Source organism: Halictus rubicundus, chromosome 1 (assembly GCF_050948215.1).
Source record: "Halictus rubicundus isolate RS-2024b chromosome 1, iyHalRubi1_principal, whole genome shotgun sequence".
In the NCBI taxonomy this organism is placed as follows: domain Eukaryota; kingdom Metazoa; phylum Arthropoda; class Insecta; order Hymenoptera; family Halictidae; genus Halictus; species Halictus rubicundus.
The window spans coordinates 14,758,888-14,784,005 of record NC_135149.1 but is presented as its reverse complement, the minus strand read 5'-3'; the positions used below and the strand labels follow the sequence as shown (position 1 = coordinate 14,784,005).

Genomic DNA, 25,118 nt, shown 5'->3' with positions numbered 1-25,118 from the left:
TGGCTCGTCTGGGTCATTAATCACCCAGGGAACGGTTGTTTTTCGAGCACCTTTTAATTTGTGAACTAATTTGTCAAAGTTCCTATCGTGAATTTTTTTTTTTTGTGATTCCAAGTGATTGATTCGGCGTCGCCGATTGATCGTTAAAATCTTTATAGTTCACCGTCGCGTACTGCTCGGGACAATTTCAGCTGAAGCAGAAACTTACTTTACGAACTCGAAAGAATCAGAAGTAGATTTCGTGCATTTAGAACGTACCGCTACCGCGAAATAACAGATTTTTATTCATTTAAATAGGCTTTTTTATTTTCTTTTTTTTTTTTAACAGCAATTTAAAATTGTTTAAAAAGAACGCAGGAATTGAGGTTAGCGTTGCCTTTCGTACAGTACAAGTACATTATTTATGTATGATATTTGCAAAATCCAGTTAGAATGCATACGGTAACAAAAGCACGCAAGTGGCGGGTATCCGCGGAATGAAATGCGTGGAAACGTTTAATAACAATCCAGCGGGTAATTCGGAATAGAAGTGACACAGTGTTTTAGTTCCGCGGAACGCATAATGTCCAAACTTGAAATCCAATTATCCCTCTTTGAACGGCGACCCTTTGAGTAGAATGGTCCTGGAGGACGGATGGGGATTAAATAGATTTGGCAGCGTTGGAGCGAGGACAATTGAAGAATTGGAATAAGTCACGATTAACGCGTGCAAGCGTGTTGGGACACGCTGAACGACTACGTAAATTGTAGCCCGATCCGATGCGTAACGAACCGATGTAGCCGGCCTCGGACCTGTTCGAAATGGTGTACGCACACGTCCCGCGCGTGTAATTAGGGAACATACGTGCTTCGCTTGACAGTTCGTTGCATTCGACCAAGTGTTTTCATGCCGATTCGCAAGGGAGGTTCCAATTCAAGCCGACCCCGCGGAGCGGGCGCTCTCGTTTGCATAATCGATTGATCGAAATCAATTTTTCAAGGAACCTTTCGCGCAAAAATTACGGCCGACTTGTCGTTCCAACATCTGCTCTTCCGGTTACGCATCGCAGCCAGCTTGTGCTCTTTTACACGATTTAATTCTCATCCATCCCTTCTTTCAACAATTCCATGCAACCCTGTAATCCTAATAAAATGTAATAAATCGAACATTTTCTTTTCCCGTACATGTTAGTTTCATATCCATATTTTTTGTTACATAAAATTACAAAATTGTATTAAGTATTAGTTGTTATATACAAGGTTATATACACGACCAGTTATCTCGTCTTTCTGAGGAAACTAGTTACTTATATAGTTAGCGAACGAGAAACGAGAAGTATGAGACGCAGTTCAATAATTCAAGGTAAAACTGGGTCGATAGCGGCGTAGAATTCTTCGATTTCTGCTTTTCGATTGCACTTACTAGGAAACTTTCGCTGAAACTTGTAATCGTATCTGGTTAACGGGTTTCCAATAATGCGGCGAGGCTTTCGCATCGAGAAATTGGTAAGTTTTAAGAGTGTTTCGGTGAGTTGTGAAAATTCCGTTATGTCCAACTTCAGAAGAAGGTCGGAAACAAAAAAAGAAAAAATCGCTAATGTTATTATATAAATTATAATGTTATTATATTGTTATTATATTCGGGTATAAAGAGGACAGACAATTATAAATCGAAATCGTTCGCGTTAATGTATGCGCACGTCCGACGACTTCTCGAACGCTAATGAATGCAAATGAGGTGCCGTTAAGAGATAAAAGATTCAAAGAATTCGTGTTGTACGTTTCGTGCGGATTTTTCAGCGAAACTATCATGTAATATTTTGTTCGCAGATCAGTCATCGCAGAAAAATGTTGATGTTTTGCATGACCTTACAGACGCCATTCGATTCGAAACACGGCCAGGAGGAGACTGTGACAACCGGTTGAGACGTTTGTACGACCTTCATTCCGGCCTTTACCACATTCCAGCGAGAGCCGATGAATTCCAGTCCTCCTTTCGACGTGACCCCATAAACTTGAGGACATCTCCGGTCAATAGAGCATCGGGAACTTAAATATGGCTGACGTTGGCATAAGCTCTTCACTTGAGCACATTATTACCGCACATGTAGACATTTTGTACCAATACAGTGATATTACAATCCGGCGAAGTACGATGTTATACGAGAGAAGATTTTTTTGGATTAATATTTAGTTTTTGTACGTGTAATAATGAATGTGTTAGTCTATGGAATAGTTGGAAACCATAGCCATCTTCCCTTATGTATTGCGTTATTTATATTGGGTAATCACAAGTCAATAAAACTTGGTAAGAATATATATTGGATATATGTTTCAGAAGTTTCATGACATTTCTCGACAATATTTAACTTGAAATAAACTACTAAACCTTATTCACTTCACACAAACACCTATTCACAGGAGTTACACGTCCTATCGAATAGGAATCGGCTGGGCGTGTCTGATCATGACCAACCAATTCTACTTGTTGTGTAACTGTTGTGCGACTGTCAAACTCAATTCTCCCGAAAACCAAGTTAACGAAATATTATTATTACCACTACTGTAAACAAAATATCCAGTAATATGCGTTTTGAATTTGTCACGAATTCAATGAATGAAAAAAAAAAACAATGAATTCAATGACAAAAACATACGAGCTTATTTATGTTATCCAAGGTGACCATAGTTTTACTACGTAGATATAGGGTAACGAAGGTGACCCTAGTTTTACCATGTAAACATAGTATAACCAAGGTGACCCTAGTTTTACTAGGTAAACATAGTATAACCAAGGTGACCTTAGATTTACTATGTAAACATAGTATAACCAAGGTGACCTTAGATTTACTATGTAAACATAGTATAACCAAGGTGACCTTAGATTTACTATGTAAACATAATGTTTCGGGAATGTCTTTTAACGTCATTTGTAGAGCAGTAGGCGCAACGACTTTTCCCTTACACCTGATAGTTATAGTCCCTTATAGGAAGCCCTTGATACTTACCGGAACATCTAATACACAGAGTCACAGCCGGAGTCTGACGGGAGTAGAACAATCGAAGGCACCACTCACATTCGAGTGAAACGGCCGCGTCAACGTATGTACAATAGTGATTGACGGCGGAGCGAAGGAGCGTGTTGACTAGAGGAAGTCGTTGGCACGATTATTTCGCGGGCCCCGTAAAGTAGCGTGTACTGCAACGTGGTCGAGGCTGAATCCTTACGATCTCGCACGAGCTCGGCCCCACGTTCGATTCGGCAGAGCTCGGCTGGCTCGCCGCGGCTCCGCCACTCGGAACAGGCTCAGTCGCTTCGCGCGCGCCGTCCCGTATGTGTGCTATCTGTTCTCTCGTCCCCTTCAGTCGTGGTCGTGTCGATCGTGATAAACCAGCGACTCTCTCCGTGATCGTTTCGTGCGACGATTGTTGATTAAACATCCCTTGTTCGACAGTGAATTGCACGAGGATTCCCCGGCGAACGTGTTCTTCCCCTGATTGGTGCTCCGTAATTTTATCGAGTTCTCGCCGAGTTTGTTTCGAACGCTCCCGGCACGGCCCACCGGCTGAGGTGAGTACAGAAAGCGCGCGACTTTTATTTTCAAATACGCCGCGCTCCACCTTTGTGAAACGATGTACACATACGTATGTACGCGCACATACATGTATACTTTACTGGTGTTTCTCGAACGGACATTTTGTGTCTTTGCGTTTTGTAAAAATTGTAACGTGTCGTTTGAATTTTTAACCTGGAATTAGCAATGAGTCGTCGTTATGCGTAATGACAACGTTGTCTGCTCGTTTACATAATATAACTGGCAATGTTCGATCATGTAAATTACTATCTTGTGAATGGGTCCGTGGAAAGGGAAGTATTCAGAACATTTTGTGCCTTTTTAAACTTTTTTTTGTTTTTATGACACTTTTCGTATTCCATCTTGTACGTCTGACATTTTTTAATGCGTCTGATCCGAGATTGTAGAGTTTATCTTATTAAGTAATACTATACTGCTATATCATCCGTATTTACAGATATTTTTATAGTAAATGGGAATAGTAGGACAAATTTCTTTTCTATTAATAATAAAATTACAAATAAAATGAATAATTCACGAAAATTTCATTTATCTCAATTTTTATGGATTATTATAGAACACATGGAAAAAAATATTTGTGTAAAAATGACAATTTAGTGTTTTCGTTTTTCCGATTGTTTATTCAGCGCAATAGAGCATGACTACGTCGGACTACATTTTGTCCAATATTGTCATTTTCAACTAACGACAGACTTTTATTAACAATGACGTTGTACTTTCGTTAATTGCTTATGCAATTTGGGGGAAGGCACTGATTAGTAGCTAATTAAAACAGTGATCAAAATTTATGTACAGTGACTCACGCGTTTGTAGAGCTATTTACGAAATAATAATGAAGTGTTATGATTGTACCACACACCAATTTATTTACATCCACCATATAGTTTCCTTTGCAAGTTGTAATTGACTTAGATACCATATATTAAAATGCGACAATCTTTATTCTGTACCATTGTGTTGCTCTTTTAGATAAGCCTACAAAATAGTGATTTGGATCACTCTTTATTTGAGTAAAAAGATCTAACCTAACTCAATATTTATTTTTAATTATATAGAAATGATGCATTTTTCGGAAGAAGGATAGAGAGGGAGGGGCGGATTAAAAAATTTTCTAGATCGGTGGTGATTCCGTTTTTGTAAATATTTACTTACAAAACTTTAAAACATCATTTTATTAGAAATAATGGATGTTTGGAGGAATGACGGTGGAATGAGGAAAGTTCTATTCGTGTAAATATTCATCTACAAAACATATACAATTTAGGAAAATTTGAATTTTTGTTTTACTTTAAAAAAAAAACATGTAATTTATTATTTTATTCAATTTAAAAGAAAAAGCAGTATTCGCAAAATCCTTGCATACATACGAATAAGCACGGTTCCTCATTTCTATAATAATAAAATTTCTTTCGTTCTGCTTACGAATAGTTGAACGCAATGATCTCTTTTTCTTTTAACCAAGCGATTTCTTAGTCACGTGGCACAGAATTCCATTTATGTACTCTACTAATTCCTGAACCATGTGCATTTCAAACAGACTATTTCCCGTTGTACCTTGACCCGGAATGCTCTATACCATTTTTCTTCAGTTGTAATCTGACCATTTTAAGTCTGCCTACCGCTTTAAATTGTACCGACTTATTTTTTTTCATAAATTCATAAAATCCGCGGTCTAAAAATTATAGTGCAAGAAGTTGAATTGCTGCAAAAGATCTGTTTTCTCTTGAAATTTATTCTGTCTTCTCCCGCGAAAGAAACTCGTTAAAAAATAGTTTCTACGTAAAAGAAAATGGGGAATGATATGAGGTACCCTTTGATATGAGGTCCACAGAAACGAAAGCATGATGCCGATGACAATGCGTTGTAGTTGAAGCAGGTATATTCATCTTCTGCGTTTAACCACGTATTATGGTCTAAATGCGAGTTCGGTTTTTCACGCTAGGATGGCGCGGGGCATGAATTATTTGTCACTTCGTTGGGACATAAATTCTGTTTTGTAGCTGACGTTTGGTACCGTTCAATATGCGTTCGGTCACTGAGTTTCATCCCCCTCCTCTGCCTATAACACGGGGGTTCTGCAGCGCGTTCGCCAGAAAAAAATATAAAACGTCCATTTGTTTCATGCGTCACATCGATATTAAAATTTACCCAAGCATTTTAATAAGGATTGTGAATTTTATATCAGATTCAATCAATTTCTATTGAACACTGCATCGTTAGTGTTTGTAATGTACGCAGAGCATTAATATTTATACCTTCTCCCTAAATCTCCGTGTTTTTCACCTTCTATTATATCCAATTTTATGTTAAATTGCCTTCAAAAGTGCAAGCCAAAAACGATTTGTTGTCGATAGGGAATAGTCAACGAAGTCGATGGAGTACGAAACGAAATACCAAATGTTTGACAGCAGAAAATAATAACAATATTTTTGACTGGTTGTCAGCCCATTTAATTAGATCTCCGAAATTTTCGTCTTTTAACCGTACACAGAAGTCTTCATGAAAATTCGTCCATTTTATGATCATTAATAAAAAAAAAAATGTTGTCACTTTTCCTTATTGAAGAACATTGTTATACACATTCGCTTGTATATTAGTGAAATTTGTGTGCTCCATAAATGCATTAAAGCCGCAGTTTACTATTTTATATAAGACGGGTTCTAAAAAATGAAGGTTTTCAAATCAGTTTAAATGGAACAGCGAATAAAGTGAAAACGGTAGCTTAAATACCAAACTTGTCATCCCAATAACAAGTTTTTTTAACTGTCTTCCTTAGTTCTATAACATATTACATTTCATGGTTTTATGAACCTGATTTATCGATGTTTTCGTATCATTTTTAGGATCCGTTTGATTTTATTAACACTAGGTTTACGGAGCACCAAAAGTGACTATTTTGCATTACTTTGTAAAAATAACAAGAACGTTCTACCCACATTTTTAGCAATATTTATAAAATACTATATACCCAAAGAAATAAATTTGCAAATAATTTCTCGTGTATGGATCCTTACAATCTTAATAATTTTAAATTAAACGTATTAGAACCCGTCATTTTAACAGGTCCCGTGAACCTAGTGTTAACTAACAAGTTAATGGACGTTCATGAGCCACATGACATTTTTCATTTTCATGGTAGAATCGACAGCGAAGGTGCACAATTTGTTTACCGCTGAAAGAATATCGTGTAATTAAGTCGGTATTCATCAGGATTGGTGATTTCTGTGAACGTGTATCGTTGTGTCCACGCGAAACGGTGTTGTCCGAAGTTGAGTGATGAATTAAGGTCTTAACGAGGAATACGTATCCGACGAGTAACTTGGTAAATCTCACGTTTACGGAACGTTGGAACTTCGAAAAGTTTTCTCTCGGGTTTTCTCTCTCTCCCTCTCTCTCTCTCTCTCTCTCTCTCTCTCTCTCTCTCTCTCTCGCGCGCGCGCGCACGGGCTGTGCCTCTCTCGCGTGTGCCGAAAGTAAATGTTTAGTTTTCATCTTTCTTCGTGTCCGGGGAGAAAACACGGGACACGTAAAGTTGGCTGGAATGATTGATAGCCCGAGATAAAAGGAGAACAACCGAGTGGATTTCCGCGAGAACTTTTCGTGTTTCCGGGCTAATCGAAAAGAGCTTCTTATCGGGGAGAGCGCAGAAGCCGAAACTCAATTTCTGTCTACTCACAATACGAGCCCGAGATATACCCGGCTATTCTTTCTTGCACACGATGTACAGGGTGATCGGTAACTGACGGACAACCGGAACAGGAGTGATTCTACACGAATAAACTAGTCGAAAATGTAAAATAAAATTTGTTCGTACGAGTCTTCGTTTTCGAGAAAATCGATGTCGATGATCCGCCAAGTTCGCGTCCTTCGCGTTTGCACGAAGTAGAATCAGTCGGTCATGAACAGACGCGTCAGACGATTCCTGTTCGCCGAATTTTCGAACACGAATTTCTCAAAAATAAAGCCTCGCATGAAAAACTTGGTAATTACATATACTTCAGCGATTCCTCACTGATTTTGACGACCTTGAAATACATTCTCCAGTAGTGTAACTGTAGTGGACCTAACAGTTTTTTTTACAGATACCTCAGTAGTAAAGGTCGAACGCCTGGTAACTTGTATAGGGAGAAGTTGTTCAGAATGATTACCTTAACAACATATTTCAAGATCATCGAAATTGGCGAGGAATCACTAAAGTATATAATTACCAAAAAATTTTATTCTACGTTTATGACTTATTTTTGTTTTATGTAGAATCACCCCCTCTTTTGCGGTTGTACTAATTAAGCACCCTATATATTCCGTGCAACGAACTTCACGGCTACTTCGAATTAAAGGGAACGAAGAACGGCGGGTCGAGTGCGCGAGCTTCCTCTCTCTTTCCCTCCCTCCCTCTCTCCCCCCTCTCTGTCTTTCCCCGAAACCGGAGGCATTCGATGTTGTTTAAACAACGTTAATTCGAGAGAACGCTTCGGCGCATACGCCCAACCGGAATTAGAAAAATTGTTTAAATTCGGGACAGCCGAGGTAGGATTAATTATGAACGTTGAATAATCAATGAATTATGTTTCGTTGGTGCTCGAGGCTGACGCTAAAAATACAGCGTAATCACGTTCAACGAATGGCGGAGCATATGTAGGCTTAACAACTTAATCCTCCATGCAAGATGAATTTTCGATTATTATTTGCGGTCGAAATGAAATTGCGAAAAGTTTCTGTTTGGATGATTATGCCATAATGGTATTTCTGATCGCGGTTTCCATTACCCGTGAAGTTTAATTAAGCGGATTTTAATGAATTTCGACTGTTTCTCACGTACCTTCTTTTGATCCAGCGTTCGTTTCCAAGATATTTTAAAATAACACCTGCCAGTACACAACGCGTACCACTTTTATCAAACGTAACGGTGGATATTTGCAGAGTGGGTCATTTGCATAGGCCAATTAATATTTTCATGAACTTTTTCACCCTGGAGGATGTTAAAATTTCTAGTCATTTTCGTTATTTTAAGACTAATATATTTTAAGATTAAAGGGATACATGTTCAACTACATTTGGAAAGTATGACAGAAAATTATAATTTTCTAAAAATGGAGGGGCGTGGAATTGTATGCTAAATAACTTGAACGATGAAAAGAACATTTATGTATCCAGCAATCTTCTATTAACATCCTCAGAGATACGACTCGTTAAGAAACCGAGAACCCGAGAAGCGTTTCGTGGTTGCATCTTGACGGGCTCAAAAATTTAATTAAATGGATTCTAAACGTTTTCGGATAAGCGTCGTTGTATTGCAATTGAGCGTTCGAGGTTCATTCGCGGGGAAATGTCCCTGGGCGTTTTTAAATCTTAAAGAATGTAGCATCGCCGGAGGGTGAGACGGTGCTGCGCGTTAATAACGTAGCATTGGAGGCGACCCACAGGAGATTGCTTCTCCTATTTAGGAGCGTCTTTTGAAGGCTTTCCTCGTTCCGTGCTTTTTTTGATTATGCAAATAAACCGCTGCTGGAATATTACGTTTCGCTGTAAATAAGTAGCGGCGTTTTAACCGATGACGTCTTAACTGGAAATTATCGCCGTGCCCGGAGGGGCGACGCTCTTTTGCCACTGCTTCTTAACTTGAAAACGTGCACCTGTGCTTTTTCTTCAAGCTGGTCGTTTCTACCTATGAATTTCACCCCAATCTCTTTCCGTTCACACTGTTGCACCACGCGACAATTTGCTCTATGGAATTTCTTTATTCGCACATAATTCCGGCCAATTTCCATAAAATAAAAAGTAGAGGAGATTGAACGAATAGAAAATATCCATTCCTACAATTTCTTAAATTTAAATTTAGTAACACTAGACTTACAGGACACGTCAAAATGACGGGTTCTAATATTTTTAATTTAAAACTATTAAGATTCTAATCATGCATACGTGAGAAATTATTTAGCAAATTTATTTCTTTGGGTATATATCATTTTTGAAATATTGATAAAAATGTGGGTGGCACGTTTTTGTTATTTTTATAAAGTAATGCAAAATAGTCACTTTTAGTGCTGCGTAAAGCTAGTGTTAAACCTTATTATTAACTCCTCGCACTATGAATTATTTCTTCCCTGTGCATAATTTCTTAGAAGACGAAGGAAGTTGTTATCTATTGTGCGTCTCTACCGGGTGATTGGTAACTGGTAGTAAAATTGAATAGGAGGTAATTCTATAAGGCTAGTAACAACTAATACTAGTAATACTAGTAACAATTGCAGTAAATTTTTATATTGCACATAAATCCGTAGTTATAATAGTAGTTGGTGGATCGAATACTTTTTGCCGAGAGTATAATTATTTTCTGGTTGAGGTTGGAGGGGATTCAATCTTTTAATTAATCATTTTTTAAGACATCGCAATACTGCCGAGTTCTTTACAACTTAAATTTCATTCGCAATATGTAGAGAATTTCAAGTATAATTTGGAGCCTGTCCATTGGAAAGATACATCAATTAGATATAGATTTTTCGCGCACTAAAACGGCCGCGGCGAACGCGAAATATCTCGACTTCCGGCCATAATGCGTTAAGAAAGTTAGCCAAGAAAGTCTTCGTTCGTGGAACTTCAAAGAAATAGCACTTTCACTTAAAGTTTGTGGAAGATGCTGAAGTAGGAACACGAAGGTTGATAAACTTCCGCAAACGAGATCAAAACAGCGGACTTTGAAGAGCGTAGAGACTACTGCTGGGGCGGGAGGAGGGGGGAGATTGGGAGGGGGGGGGGGACAGTTAATTGCCATTAGAGCATCCCGTGTGTCCGGTGTACAGAGCCAGCCCCGTCTTTGTTTCTTGTTTTAATCTTTTTTTGGTCGAAGTAGTCGACTGCGTCGTCGGCGAGCGAATATTTCTTTTCGTTCATCCGAAACGGGTCAATTTGTCCCTAACTCTGACTACCGGGAAAACAAAGGCGAACAGAGGAGAGGAGGTCAGGAAACAGGAATGATACTTCTGTACGGGGGCTTGCCGGCAATTAAAAGGCTTTAATTAGCAGAAACTGGGAAGACAGCCCGGCCGGGGCCCGGAACGATAATACGATAGGAAGCGGGGAGGCGCTTTTGTTGTCTTGTACGATGCTTTTGTCGCGAGAATAAGCGTTCACGGTACGAATGATCGATGGCGAAACGATAATCGAGAGAAGTCTGATATCGGGAAAGGGCGATCATTCGACTTGTTAATTCTACGCGTGGAACGTTCGTACAAGTTCACGACTACATTTTCTTTTAGTACAAACACCAAATTATACTTTTCACCTTTAACCAGTTAAGCGCGTTTGACGTCTATGCACGTCAATCCAAAACTTTATTTCGGTGCGGTTCACGTTAATTCATTTTGCTTTAATTTTTTTGTAACATTTATAATAGCGGCATTTGGCCTGCGTTCGACGTGTATATTCGTCATTGCTTAATTTTAATTCCGCGCCGTGAGGGATTTTTAAAATTAAACTCCGCAGTTAATTGGTTAAGGGGGGAACCTTGTGTGAAATGAAATTTTTGAGCATTTTTTTTTTTTGTTTAAATACATAGGAAATTTGTTCAGGAATACGATATAAAAAGTTAGGAAGTGAGCTAAAAGAGTTAAAAGAGACCTTCTTGTACGTTACTTTCAAAATAAAGTGAACGGTTGTATTGAGGTAGTCGGGCTCTCGTCGGAATGGCTCGTGCTTCTCAAAAGGAAGAAAAAACGGCTGAAGCACAACTTTTTGAGGAAAAGGAAGATCTGTTCTATGTGTATAGCCCTGGAATCACAGATTAGCAAAAAACTGCAGTAAGTTAAAATGAATGAAGATTTTTCTCTAACTCAAACTTTAATTTTCTTTACGAAAAACTGATTACTCGATCTTTATGAAACTTGGTATGTAAATTCTATAAATAATTGGCCACAACATGACGAGTTCCGATTTTGTAATTTTGTATTGAAAACATTGTTATTGGCAATTGTTCATAACAGAAAATCCGTTTTTTTTTTCAAAACTTCGCCATTTTTGCAATTTTGCAAATTTTAATAAAAGAAGGATGTCATGCTGTGCGTTTTTGCGTAAACTAACGATTCCATTTTGATTTGTTTGTTTCACATCAGTTTTGAGCATTGTACGCTGCACGGTGCATTTACAGGATGCCGTTTTCAAGCCGCCATTGCACCATTGATATTAACAATTAAAATGTATAAAAAATATTTTTGTGTACATTGCAACATTAATAAATGATACCTCAAATTTTAAATCAATCTACGCGTTTTATTTTCCAAAAAAATCATGGAAAAACAAGGTTCCCCCTTTAAATTTTATTTTACCCCTCGGCTGCCGAGAGTAAAACAAAAGACGAAGTTATAATTTTCCAAAGACAATAACAATCGATTCTTCACGTTGAATCGTGCAAAATCGATTGTTATTGTCTTTGGAAAGTTATAATTTCGTCTTTTGTTTTTTTTCATCGATTACACCGCGCGTAGTCTGCTTATCTGCGATTAAAGTGATCGATTGTACTCGAGCGAAATGTTTCTCAATCTTTCATGGCTCGCCGAAGTTTTTACACATTCGCACGTGTCTGAAAGAGCTACAGAACAATTTCCAGCGAAGTCGCATTCGCTCTGGGTCCCGACCAATTTTACCCTCTTGCGATCGTAATTTCCTTTCCTCATTGCGCAGTGTTTTATCGTCTCCGAGAATCGTAATTTCCTCTTTTAAACCGGCATTGCTTTGTTTCTAATCGACGATTAATGAGGGTGGAAATGATGGGCCCCGGGTTTTTTCTCCTCCCCCTCTCCCGTCGTCTGAGACACGTTTCCCTTGATACAGCCTATTTGTATAATTCAGCGCCATTCAGGATCGAATGTAATTATCTGCATAAAACGTTCCGTTTCAACTGATAGCCCGCGGTGCTTTGCGCGTTTGTATCCCCGCGTTAAAATCTGTAAAAAATTCAGTAAGCTACAAAGATTTCAATCGGTTTTAATACAGCCTCGCGCTTTACTTTGATTCCGCCGGTTTTAATCGCAAAGGAAATTGCATTTTATTTGATAGCAGGTGCCGTAAATTTGTCTGCGAAAATTTGTACGCGTATAAATTTTTCCTTATGGCCAAGAAGTATGGCATAAGTTACACACACACACACACACTCACGAGGAAAGATTTTGGGCCTGGGATAAGTATGTCAAGGAGAATATTACGCAATGGACACGACTTCCTAACAGCTGGGAACCTTTTGAACGCTCGAAGGCCTCCATCCTGTTTCTCAAGGTCGCACAAGGTCACTCCATTAACGAATGGGTTACTACATCTTGTGTCTGAAACCTTCATCGATTATGTTCAACCTGTCTGTGTGGAATGTGATTATATAATATTACAAAATTTGTATTCAATCCATTTGACAATAAAAAAAATATATTTTTCAAATTTCTATTTATTTTAAATAGAGTTCATTGTGGAAAATGAATATGTTGTGTATCGACTTAAATGGGGGGAAGAGGAATAAAAATGGATATCAAGTTTTAATTATTTTATTACGTTGGAAATAGTGGAACAGTATCTGTCTTTAAATTTTTCTGATGATTTAAATGTTTTGTATTTCACCGAATAATTTCTGTTTCTATATATACATATAAACTAAACTGGTCCAAATGTTTGGTTTTAAGTATAAAATTTAACACGTTCACGGACAGTAAAAATTTCAGTAAGCTGCAAAAATAGACAGGCAATTTTTCTTGAAACTAGTTGTACTATCCGAAATCTGATTAGAAGTAAACAATAATAGTAAGTTAACTGTCATTAGTAATGACAAATGAAATGTATATTAATTACAAAAACAAATTTCAATTTGAAATGTATATTAATTACAAAAACTTAAGGTTGTATAAAATTAAATGAATAAAAATTGGCTTTAAAATTTGAATGCTATAGCATTCACGTCATTTTGCATCACTATGAAAATGAATGCTATAGCATTCGCGTCCGCGAACGTGTTAATGCTATTATTGTGTAAAGAAAGAACAGATTGAAGGACGTCAAAATTCACGTTGGCAATCCAGACATAATATTTATTTGTCACGCACAAAAAGTAGTGTTTATTTGTGAAATTCAGAATTAATTTTGAAAATTGAAATTTAGTATCGTCTAGTGCAAACGGTTAACATTCGAGCGCAAAGGGTTAACATCGTAGCGGCGTGTTCAATTGGTTCGAAGTAAAAAGCCACGATTTCTGTGACCCTTTACCTTGAAGGGTACTCGACTGTGTGTTTGATTCAGTGGGCTATTTGTTTCGGTACGCGAAACGGTCATTTACCAACACGAAAACGAGCAGTTGAAAGGATCCAAAGGAACGCTAATCGAATGTTTTCTCTTTTAAGCCGGCGTGCGGCATCGAGTGGACGACCGTGCGCGAATCGGTCCTGGATTTATTCGAAACGCACGCTGACATAAATCAGATCGTGTTTACCGATGCACGCGCGAGGGTGACTTGCAGCTCGACTGCCGTTATATTTATTGAAAAAATCACGACGGTTGAAATAATAGTGATCGTATGGAAAAATACGTCCCGATTAGATATTTTCACCGGTCGTAATGGAAACCGAATTGCTAGAGGAAACTAATAACAGACCTGACGGAATTAGTGCCTTCGCGAATATTTTCGCGATTTTACGATGCACGTATGTTTCTTTTCTTCTTCTTGAGAAACATGCAGTCTCTCGTGTAATGAACGTCTCTTGTGCCTAGACGTTCCTTTCACCGCGCTAATGTGCCCGGTACAATAGAAACGAGTCGTTGAAAACCGATGAGAAATACTTCGGAAAGTATTTCATTTATTTCTGCGGTATCAGCTGTCACAATAATAACTTTTTGCTTCGCCATGATCGTATGGTCGTAACCATTCTCTCGACAAATATGCGGGATTATTGCGCATTTAGAACCTTAAAGACTCAAAGAATTATCACAATTTAAATACAGGTAAGTTTTCCAGAATCGGGTATGTAGTGTTCCGAATACTTCTTGGTTAAATGTATTTGCAGAGCCATAAATTGCTCAGTCTTGCCGTTCGATCTTTGCAGGATTAAATTGTTTATCTGCCACTTTCGTATCGACTCGCAAGTGCAAAAAATGTCTATTATCGCGACTGCAGTCTTCATTTGCACTCGCGACAATACAGGCCGTCGAAGTTATGTATTTACCACGTCCAAGAGCGAATCACCGTTAAACAACAAAACGCTACTGAACGTCGAGACAAGAAGCATGAATAATTCAGACCATAATTGCGTTTGTATTCGAAATGAACTCGAAGGTGTTTCATTTTCGTCGGCCAGTTCGGTGGTATAATTGAAACGGACGCTACCTCGGACGTGTAGAACGCCGCATCCGGATAATGAGTGATCTGAATTAAAAGTTTCCGTGGAATTTTACACCAGTCCGTCACTTACTGTTGGTTTTTTTTTTTTTGGTTTTCGTTTTATCATGGGATAATGTGCCGGTGAGATGCACATCTCCAACAGAGTCGGCCATAGTCGTCAGATGAGGGGGGGGGGGGCACGACTTGAGGGGAAAAAGGAACCCTCTCTCTGCCAGTACCGGGTTAGTTTCGTGATCGACATGACAGACATGGTAGAGACGGAATGCGTTACGTGGCCGGGCCGCGAAGGAAGCGCGGGGGAATAGCGCGGTAGAGGGGAAAATTAGAGTGGGGGAACAAGTGTATGACGACTATGGAGTCCAGTTGTTCCCCGCTCTACCTTCCCCTTCTGCCGCGTTATTCCCCCAGCTCCCGTCCCGGCCCGGTCACGTGACGCGTTCCGTTTCTGTCGTGCGTGCGTCACAACGTCACGTGACTAACCCGGTACTGGCAGAGAGGGGGTAACTCTTTCCCCTCAATTCGAGTCAATTCTCCTGATCTGGCGAGTCGGCCCTCCGAGCCCGGCCGATCTTAGAATCTCTTGGTTCTGTCAAAAAGAAATGAATTTTTTTCCAGGCAAGAAAATGTATGGCACCGGAAACGTTCATTGTATTGTTCGAACGAAAATGAAAAAATGTCTCCTTTCCTCGTCAGTGACTTTTCACTCTGAGGTGGTGTGTCTACTCATCAAATAATAAGAAAAATTGCGTGTACAACGTAAATTTAATAGTAACGTAATAAATATACACACACTTTCTACTTTGCAAGTGAAAATCAGAGAAAGCAGAAGCAGACAAGTTTTATTTAAGAAAAGGAAATGTTACATGCAGCTTATTAAATTTGTCGATTTCATCGAACAGGTCGAGAGTTCCTGCTCGCGATCAACAATCTTGTCTTCCATTCCCTTTCACGAATTAATTACTTCGTCGAATTGACGCATTGTTTCATTAGGTGGAATTTAGATCAAGGGATCGGTGAAAGGTGAATCGAGAGATATATTTATCCCATTTCGTTCTGGAATTGCGTTTAGAGATGTGAAAGGCTCGCCATTGTCGTTCTTCGGTCTGTCGTAAGTTACATGTAACATTCGTGCAAGTAGTAAAAACGTATATTCGTTTTCAAGCGAATACATTCTTAAATTTCTCGAATTGGAGATTTTTTAAATCATTCTATAGTGGTAATTATCGGTGTATATAATGTTTCGTTTGAAACAGTTATGGATTGATTGAAAACTAGTTGACCGTTTTAATTACATATAATGTCGTGATTGCGTTAATGGATTGTGATTAGTAGAAATGAATTCAATACCGATCGTATTGACACGAAGGAGACAGTTTGGCTTGGTCAAACACAAACTGCAGTGGAATCGTTACCGATGCGATAATCAAGAAATACTAGACATTCTCTCCGTTGTATCACTATAAATAGTAAAAATTAATTAGGTATCGCATTTATCGAATAATAATAAATTAATGATAACTAGACTGGCCGATTATTATGGAAAATGAAAATTTTTTCCTTCAGCGATTTGAACGAGTTGAAAAGAATACATATCATTACTTTTACTTTTCCTCTTCTCTTTTCTCCTTTTATTGTTTTAAATTTAATCGGCTTATTTTTGTCATAAATTGTCCAGCAACAATAGATACGAAAACATTATAGTGTACTTCAAATCTATTTAAAGAAATTGTAGCTGTCCGTAAGTAAAATATGTTTATTATCGTGTTCTTTAAAATCATGTATATTCAAATGTGAGATTCTTATCTTCTTTTTATCGAAAATTAAAAATATTAGAACATCGCAACACGTTACTATCTCGACCGTTACATCGAAGTGAAAGCTAAATAATTATCCTGCGAATCTCTACACAAAATTTATACCACTTTTATCTGCAATTATCAAGAAATCGTAATGCAAAAAACGATTTCATTTCCTGTATCAATAGTTCGAATATTTTCCAAATAATTTAACATTTAAATAACTGAATAATCAAAGTAACTGGTTTTTCTCATAAAAGAAACAAAAATCACTGTTGGTAAAATGATTTTACTTATGCTCAGAAATAAATGAATTCGTTTCGTCTCTACAAAAGCTCCCCTTTTATTATTTCAGTGGTTGTTAATTAACGTAGTTCTTTTGCTGCTAAGGATGGTTGTCAAGAAATGTTTATACCAAGTAATGCAAGTGCTTCGTTGTAAAAGGTTCGTGTCGTTATTTGCGAATGTTCGCGAAAAACCTTGCAGTAAAAGTACCATGTTATTCGAAGGTTAGGACTTGGTTAAGTGTCGCCAGTATTTGTTTTTTCCCAGTTCCTAGAAAGTCACTGGAAATATTACAAAGAAAGTCGTCGCTTCTTGCACGGACGTAATTGTCGCGTTTCCTGTAGCGCATCGTGCGCATGCATGCGGATGCATACGCACCAGGTCGTCCCAGAAACATGATCGTTTCTAATTTTAATTTAAACGAGCCACATTTTAAGCAATCCGCATGCCAAAAACCATATGTACAGTAGAAACTCGGTAACAATCTTGCTTCGTAGATTTCCATTTTTCTTCCACACAAGTTTCCAAATTCTCAACGTTATTAAATTGTTTCCCTTTTGGATATAAATATGTACCTAAGATTCTTCAACAATTGTCAATATTTTGATCCGGAGGCGTTGCAGGCGACGGTAAAACTTTCCTGGTTGCAGTCATTTTCAGTCCCGTTCCGTGCAACTATCGGGGTACTACTGTAGTCGCTACCTAAAACATAGAAAACGTTAATCTTTTCTCATCCGATGTTAATTTGAAAAAAGGGCGCTCCCCGAACGACTCGATGCTTCAAAGCCGCCCCGTTCCAACGACGCGACGCCCCGTGACATTGAGCCGTATCTTTTCATACTGAGATTGAAACAAACACGATAAACGAGAAACCAGGGACCCAAGGATCGTGTAATTTTATTGGTTCAACGTGAACTCCGTTACCGTTTGCTTTTCTCCTCCACAGTTTTTCCCCTAGACGGTATTTTCCACCGATTCCACCGCTCGTTACTCTTGATCTTTCCTCCCGCGGTGTGCAACAGTATTCACGGTGATGTTACGCTTCGCGTACGATAATGCACCCCGTTAAATGAAACCGCGTTCATCGATCCCAGTTCGGAGGCCAGGCAACGCTTTGATCGCGCCTGACAACATTCTTTTGTACGGCGCGACAGGAACTTTTGTTCCCGAGGGGAAGCGCTCATTTTGTTCCGACCCCGTCGGTGTTTCAAATTTATTATCTTGGAGAAGTCTGTTTACTTTTATGCGCGAGACAACCGACGCGCAAGCAAAGTTAATCGGCGGGACACTGGAAAAACTTGTCTTCGAACTTTCCTCTTTATCTCGGAATTGTCCTTCAATTGTGGCTCATCGGCGCCTTTGTTGCTTCTTCTTTGAACTCCTAATTGTTTCGAAATTAACTTCCTCGAAAGATAGGGGTGAATTTACACCTCTGGATCGGTGGACGTTTGTCAAAAAAAAATTTGCCGCAAAATTGTCTATAAGAAAGAAAATTGCTGTTAACAAACTTTACAGAAACTTTAACAGTTTATATCTCAATAACTATTTGTTTGCGACACACGGTTTCTTTTAAACTTTTTCTTTTCTCGATGTATAGAAGGTTTAAATGTAAAGAAAAGCTTTAACAACAATTTTCTTTGTTATAAACAATTGTGCGGCAAGTTTCTTTGACAAATGTCCACCGATCCCCCCCCCCTGGTATAGATTCACCCCTAGGACGGATGACAATTACTTTTTATACACCCTGTACATACCTGGAATCTGTATCATAGTTTTCAAGCGAAAACTGTTTGCCGTTGAAAAGTTTGAAGGATGATTTTATCAATAAAGAAAGTGTATTATCTTAACGCTAAACCTACCAAGCATTAGCAGTATCTGGCAAATATTGCCTTATAAAAATGGCAACCCTAAATTTATTGAGATTTAGTTTCATTTATTTTCCATATGTGAATTTCTATAGTTTCAACAATTGTAAAATATAAAACCGTTCATTTTGATCCTGGTTGGTTTAGTGTTAAGTAAATGAATGTTCCTACGAAGATATTACTCTGATAATTCCGATGTGCTTGTTTTCTAAGACAGTAATGAAACGTGTCGATAAAAATGCAAAGCGCGACAGCTACCAGAAATTTTTTAGCAGCATCCACCCGCAACGACTTATTTAATTGATGCCCATCGTATTTATTCGGTTAAACAAATGATTTGGTTCTTGACATATCCCAATCCTTTTCATATTAGTATATTATAACGTAGAAGTTGATAACGTAATTTTAAATAAATAATTTTGAATAACTTATTTGTCATTCGAATATTTTCTTAAATGCTTTTTGCTCGTCGCTGGTTACGCGATGGTAAGTAATTCGAAGTAATTTGTCGTGTGCACCGTTATATCGAATTTCGTAAGGCTTCGTGGATCATCGGTCAATAACGATCGAAGATTCCTCGGGACCGGTGAACTTCGGTATAGTACGCCCACACAGTGGTCCCCATGACTGCAGGTGCAGGTGCACGAGCGTCGCTGTCAGCGTCGGTGAGGTAACACGCAGTCGCGTATGCAATTCTATGTGTGTGTGTAACTGCCTGCAGGACATCAGGACCGTTTTATAACTGTTACGACAGAAGAGGCAGGACGACATTCCATCGTCGGCCCGATTTGAATGCGACCTCACGAACGAATCCCGATAATTCTCCGCGGGCGCACCTCTCTTCCATACTTTTTTTTTCCCGCGCCTTTTTCTCTCTTCTTCTGTCAACCAGCCGTCGGAGTTTTCTCTCGCAGCGACGTCGTCGTCGTCGTCGAAAGAAGTCATCGATGATCCCCGGATAGATTCCTCCGTTTTCCATGCATTTTATTCGATTCCCTCGATTTTCTCTGTCGGCCGGCGCGAAACCACGGGCGAAATAAGCTGCCCCAGCCAACGCGCGACCAGGAATTTGTCCTGAATTCCAGAAGGTACGGCTTTCTCACGGAAAAGAAGTGTTTTATCGGGTTTCGCGCGGAAAGTATCACCCAGCCTGCGAGCACTGATACGGAAATCGCTTTTCCCTGCTCGAAAATTTATTGGACGGTTCCCTCTGTACGCCTCGGATTCTCTCCTCCGCCTTCTACAAATTGGTATTGCTATTTATTAATGCGACCATCCCTCTCACGGACAAGTCGAAAATTTGCTGGAATTCCGGCGGAATGTTTAATTCAGATCGTTTTTCGCCGGTTGTTCCATCGAAATTGCTACTCGTCCTCGACTGATCTTCCTCGAGAGACTACTCTCATCTTGAATTCGCCTTTTCGAACGATCCTCTTGTGGCGTTCTTTGTCTCGCATTTATCAGGTGCTACAGTAAATTCACAATTTCGTCCACATTGTTCACCGATTGAAGCCGTTCCGTTTTCGATCGTCTAAATTCAAATCTTCATCTTTAAATCCTTCGACTCACTAGTCAATGGTCCGTTTATTAACGGCAGTATCACCATGAACAATACGATATTTTATCATGGTTCTCATATTTTTGTACTTCAGACAATACAAAAGAAAATTAATACAGTGTTTACCGTATATATGTCCCAAACGCGTAGCCGATAAAAGTCTCAGAACTAACCCTCATATAGCGAGGGGTCATGAACCGAGACCTCTAGAGAATAGAAAGAATAGTATCTCCTGGCCGATATATGTCTCTGGCTAGACCCGTGTTTTGGACATACATCGAGTAAACACGGTATTCTGTTCCGCACATGTAGACCATACCTAAACTTAATACGTATAAACATTGCAGTTAAAACTTGCAATAGTTAGAGATAACGCTTCTCTCGAGTACCACCGTCAACGCGAACGGACTTTTTACACAACCTAATGTTTTGAATGGGGATTTAGCCTTTAGAAACCACCAATTGCATTTGTGCTTTAAACAACGAGCAACTGACGCTCTCTTTACACCTGCCATCGCGTTTTAAGCCCCTGCAATTTTCAGATTATTAATACTTCTGTATTTTCTGATATTTCCATGCGAAATTCGAGCCGAAATTTCAATTTAAATCTCTTTAATGCATTACGAACGGATCACGGGTAAATTGCATCGTATTTTAGTAATATTTATTGTTATTTTTGTACGTATTTTCAGTAAATTTTTCAGGCATTAGCAAAAAGTTAATATCTTCGGTATGTATTTTACTAAATATTCTCTTTGAGTTTGGAAACGTTGTAATAATCTTTTAAAAATATTACGGAAGTAGGTACTTATGTCCTGCAAAGACTTCGTAGCGTTTGGATTGATACAAAATTTGTTGACGATTCTGTAGGAAATATTTTTAGATTCTCGAGTTTATTTGTTTAACTTCGTTTCAATTGTGTTTGAGTTCGTAGAATGGAACTTGCAATAATTATGGCTTACGTTAATAATCTGGACAAATTTCTAATCAGTGGAATAGAAACTGTTAAAGTTTAAGGTTAAAAAGGCATGGAGTAGGGCTAGGATCACGTGTACGGTAATCTCTGGGGAACGTATCAAAATGTAAAATCAATTCTTAACTTTTCCGACCGGGAGAACACATCTCCAAACACATTTGACATAGTTATATAATTCGGGTCTGCCCCGTCGTGTCACCTCTAATGAATTTTGCTTTCGTTTTCGAGTTTCCGTTCGGTGTACAGTTAAGCAGGAGGAAAACAGTTTTTCCATTAATTTTCGCGTGGGCATGTATCGGGGAAACTCGCGCGAACTATTCGCCGGCGTGCCCGAGCGCCATTCCCTGTAATTTCATTTTTCGTCGGAGGTTTCCCGACGGAATTTACTCCTACGGCCGGTGTCGGACATTGCCTCCGGGACACCCGATCAAATTCCAATTTTTTTTTTTTGCTGTTTCCAACACAGAATTTCACCGCTCCTTTCAGCGCGCTTACGCTCTCGAGGTCGTACATACACACACACACAAGCGGGCGCGCGCGTCTGCTTCGCTCGTGTTTAACCAACAGGTTTGCATTCTACAAATGCCACAGGAATTACAAGCTCACGGAATGTAACGGATACAGATGCAGCGACGGGCGTCGCCGTTTCGACTCCGAGATGCGCCAGGCGACGAGCAAAACAGACATATTCACGCGCCATTGTCTACTCGCGCGCATCACGATACTCGGTGGTGACACCGGATATTGTAAAGCGATATCTCCCATTGCGTAACTCCCTTCTCCCGTTTTGATTAGAACGTACAAAGCGCGTGGTTCAAGGTAATCGAAGCTTCGACGGTCTCTTCTTTTTAAGTTATCGGGCCAGCACTCTCTGCGTCTAGAAATGCGGGCATCCCTTGGCTCAGATTTCACGAATCGATGTGGTTTTGTAAAATCGCGCACGCTCTACCCATGGTGAATCGCCCGTAGCACCGAGGATCGCTCGAGATTTCGACCTTCCGCATGAACGAGCATATTTTCTTTTCGACGAATTTTCGCTAATTATTCCTAGAGAAAAGACGGTCAGCGGCGAGATCAGCGGGATGCTGACAAGCGGCCGATGATCGGTAAGCCGTGAAGGAATGCGCACCCGACACCGACAATTTGTTAGAAAGTCGGGGAAAAATAGCTGGTCTGAATCAGCAAGGCGCTGTTAGGCGAGGATTGATTCATTCATTTCTACGGTGTTTCCGCGGTTTTGCATTCGTTACCCGTTTACAGGGAGCATTCCTCGCCGATCGAGTAGACACAACGGTGTCGCCGCCGGTTTATTCCGTTCGTGTGCGCTTTCCTCTCGCGACTGCATTCTTGCGCTCGCCTATGCGAGAGAGGCCAGCCCGGCTCCGCGGAGAAAGATATTCGTTATTTAACGTTATGAAACGACGAGAAGAGAAATTTATCCCCGGCCCGGAGAAAGGTGGGGCAACCGCCAAGCTCTCGAGGAGCGCTCCTGGAAAAGTGAGAGCCGCAGCGTGTCGATTCGAGAAGACGCACGCGGGTTGTCGACCGCTCCGATAAATATATTCGCTCGCCCAACCTGGTGATGTAACATCGATGCATTTCATAACGAAGAAAGCAGCGGAAGGGTACGCACGTTCGTTCGGTGCTCTCCTGCCGAAGGTGAATCGTTTTCGGTAAATGACCCGTCCACCCGGCGCGGCGCACCAAAATGCCGCGTTGTGTTGCTTATGTCATTTCGTTCTGGCGTACGAAGTCTCCTACTATAAAAAGTTACTTTGACGAGACTACGAAATCGATGTGCCGAATAAATTGATATTTTACATTTTATGATCCAGCGAACGCTGCTTCCGTATACTACAAAAATTGTCTGGAATTATAATTCGTCTTTACAAATTGATCTTTTGAAAAAATCTGAAAAAATTTATGAACAATGTTCGTAACTACACTGCGATACTGTACAACTAAAAATGATGTCGCTCTTGAACTTCCATGTGAAATCTGCATATTTTTTCGATGTTTTTGTTGTTTTACAACTGGGATTTTTTAATTAAAAATCAATTTAGAAATCCAGTATTACAGATGCAGTGGATGATATTGATCTGAGAGAATTAAAGAGTGCTTGAGATTTTATTTCAGAAAGTATTTGTCGACATGAAAAGTAAATATAAAAATTATTTTTATTTACTAGACGAATTTTAAATGTAAAGTAGTCTGTGGCACATTGGGATATGGAAATGGAATTTGCAGTTGATTCCCGAATTTGGAACAGAAAGTAGGGTCGTTGGGGTATTCGTTTTTGATTCAACGCGTCAAAAAATCTTCCGACGCAGCAATCTGAGAAGCTGACGTTGCTCAAAAGCACCGAAAGGCGGGGTTTTACGTTTCTTTGTATTCTGTATATCTATCATCTCCATATTGTCTTCTTCTCGTGCGTGACTTCGCTTCGCGCTGGTCAATTGATCGGTAGTACTCGCTCAATTCTTAAAATTCAATGCATACCGTCCGAAAATAAATGAGTGGAAAGCGTTCGCTAGGGCAACGAAAGTTATGAAAAATTCATATCGCATATCCAACAATGAGCACGATAAATGATCCCAAATAAAATTTCATTTCGGTCTCGCAAAATCGTTTGCATTTTATTTGGAAAATGACTCGTGCTTAGATAATTGCGTATCGAAGTATGCATTGCGGTGGAAATTGTACAAGTATCCCAAGTTTACGTTTATACGAGTAAACGCGTCAGACCCGACCGGTGCAGCGAATGAAATTCCGAAAGTTTGTATCATGTATGAAACAAGCCTAGCACATGTGATTAACGAGATTAAAGGGAAACATTTTATCGTAAACGTTTCGAGCGAATTTAATTCACCTGAAAGCTTTCGGCGGGGTATCGCGGCATTTCGAAACTTACTGCAAAATTCACTTTGAGACTGGAGAGTTGTTCGATTGCAATATATTCGATAGAACGATTCTGTTCTCGTGCTTTCATCGTGGCCCAGGTAACCGGATCCTTTCGTTTCATTTTCCAAAAATCATTCAATTATGGATCCGCGGCGATCCCAACACCTGCACCAGTCTCCATTCATTTTTAATTATATCGGTTCACCGGTCCTTTACCATTAATTAATCGCTACTCCATTTCATATTCTGTAAAAGGCTGTCGCGATTAAACCACGCTAAGCAGATTTTCCTCCATTAGCAGAATTTTTCGAGTGCGGTATTATTTTTCAATGTACAGCGATATGTGTGATTCGTATGTGCCAGTAGATCATGTTATCGGTGATCCTTTATAGTATTAATTTAATCAATTAATTGTCAATAACGGGCTGTGTTTTTGTAATGTTAATGTCGAATGTATATTTCAATACGTATTTCATATATAAAAATTTCCATGCTCAATTAATAAGACACTCATTATTATGATATATTATCTCCGTAACTGTCGCGAAGGTCTCTATCGTAACTGTTAAAATTTTATCCCCACTACTGAATACCACTTAATGAAACTTTTACCATCGTATACGTTTTTCTAATTAAAACGATACCAAACACGATATAGTTACGATCATAATTACTTGTATAATAAGCGATTAAAGTGTCGGGTCTGAAAGAGGACGGCGAATGGAAAAGAAAGAGAAGCAGAGAGATTAACCGTCGAACCTGAGTCCCTGTTTTTCAAACGCTATCTTTCTCTA

The 25,118-nt window shown here is 39.3% G+C and overlaps 1 protein-coding gene across 2 annotated transcripts in view; it reads left to right on the top strand.

Moving 5' to 3' along the window:
* Window positions 1-3,281: 3,281 nt before the first annotated feature.
* Irsp53 (Insulin receptor substrate 53 kDa) overlaps window positions 3,282-25,118 on the top strand; it is a 249,342-nt gene continuing 227,505 nt past the window's right edge. The window contains exon 1 of one of the 2 annotated variants that reach the window (XM_076788691.1): window positions 3,282-3,550. The gene's annotated coding sequence lies outside the window, so the exon portion shown is untranslated. The remainder of the gene's footprint in view (window positions 3,551-25,118) is intronic. The other variant, XM_076788700.1, reaches the window with a different exon arrangement.